Source organism: Medicago sativa, chromosome 7, assembly GCF_051527215.1.
Source record: "Medicago sativa cultivar Bolivia chromosome 7, Bolivia_mono, whole genome shotgun sequence".
NCBI classification, from domain to species: Eukaryota; Viridiplantae; Streptophyta; class Magnoliopsida; order Fabales; family Fabaceae; genus Medicago; species Medicago sativa.
The window spans coordinates 59,049,876-59,051,882 of record NC_140755.1 but is presented as its reverse complement, the minus strand read 5'-3'; the positions used below and the strand labels follow the sequence as shown (position 1 = coordinate 59,051,882).

Below are 2,007 nucleotides of genomic sequence, written 5' to 3'. Positions count from 1 at the left end.
CAGATTTCAACTTTGCTATAAGCACAAAATCATGAGTTCTTCATTGATTACTACCAGTGAACCTCGTAAACGTCTTATTATAAAGATTTCTTATCCTAAAAAGCATGCTAGTTCACTCATTGATGATTCTATGGATGATCACTCTCAAGGATCAGCTAGCAAGAGGAGAAAGATGGAAGATCATGCAAAGCCAATTGTCACTGGCTATTGGCTTGATTCAACAATATCTTTGTCTCAACATAAGAAGAACAACGTTGTTGATACCAACCAGAACAACAAAAAAGAACACTCCAACAAAGCAGCAACAACAACAACAACAACTGTTTCTTCAGGTAATGATACAAGTACAACTTCTGTTGTCAAAGATCACCCAAGGACTGAAAAATATGGCTTAAAGAAGAATGGCGATGATGCAGAATTGATGATGAATAAAGAGAAGAAAACCCCAATGGAGCGTTATAAAAGGATGCAATGTTGGGCGATAGTGAGTAGAATGATAACCGGAAGAGATGGATGGGCTTTGAAAAACCCTCTTGATCTCAAGTTTTTGAAGAACAAATCATCGAAGATGTCCGATAAATTGAAGGCAATTGGATTAAAAGATATTGAAGCCAAGCTGAAATTTTATTCAACACCGGATGAGTTTGCCGAGGATATGAGGTCTGTGTTCTATCATAGATGGCTTTATCCTCAAAGGGATGTTGTTCACAAAATTGCTATGAGGCTTAGACAGTGATATTTTTGAGAACAAGTGGAAGTCTTTGAAAGAGAGTTGGGCACTTGAGGATAGAAGACTCAACAAGATTCATAAGAGGAAGAAGATTGTGTACCAGAAATCATGTGATAGTGGGAAGGATCATAGTTTGAGCAAGATACTTAATGATCAAAGCAACATGTTTGCTTTGTATCAAACAAATTACTAGAGAGATAAAAGCAACATTGTTCTATATAGTTTTTCCTATGAGTATCTCTATGTTCTCTATTATTTGTATCATTGAAATTACTTGAAATAAAAGAAGCATTTTCATGTTTAGTTTTAATTCTGCAAGTAATCTTAATTTGTTCTCATTAATTAAACTTGTTGCCTAATTATGATTTTGTTATGATTTTTACCATTATGATACTTAATGTTTTATGTTTATAGTCTTGGAGCGTACCTAGATAATATACTTGTTTCTTATAAACTTTAAAGATACATAACTTCCTTCTTATAAACTTCCTTCACTGTACTCCTTGTAGCAATTTATACAACAAGATATAAATTACATTGATATTTAAAAGTTAATTAAAATTTTAGGTAGCAAATTAAATCTTTTGAAAATTTTCTTAATAAAAAACTAAAAAGTAACACAATTTTAGGAGTTTTAACCAATTATTCACTTCAGGCTCTATTCAATTCAAGTTATAAACTTCTTTCTGATAAAAAGTAATTTCAATTAAATTGACTATTGGAGTTTTGCGTGAACAATCAAAACAATATACAAAAAGATGAAACTCCGTGATAATAAGATCCAATGTAGAATTGAGATATTCACATTACAAATCTTTTTACAATCAAACTTTAATGTGTCTTGAACAATTTGCAAAACTTAGACAATTTCAAAACCAAACCTATATATGAAAATTATACCAAGCTATCAATAAAAAATACAGTGCATATAGAATTGAAGAATTAAATAGAAATTGTACTCAATTGATCTTAAGCAAATTATTAAAACCTAATTCAATGAATTAGGTTAATGAAAAAAACTTAGATCAATACAAGCTATTATCCTAACAATGATTCAATTAACATATGCAATATTGAAAAGTAAAGAGGATAGGGAAGAGAGACAACACCAATATTTTTATAGTAGTTCGCTCTTTCTCGTCCTTGCTAGAGATACATCTACTCTTATTGATGATGTACACGCCTTCACCAAGGTCATCCACTAATAGTAACATTGTTGAATACAATGTGTTTACAAGAGTTCCTTGAAATTAAACCTAATTCTTCAATTGTAACGC

At 31.1% G+C, this 2,007-nt stretch overlaps 1 pseudogene; it reads left to right on the top strand.

The window, feature by feature from the left end:
• Window positions 1-923, top strand: LOC146907218 (uncharacterized; annotated as a pseudogene).
• Window positions 924-2,007: the final 1,084 nt, after the last annotated feature.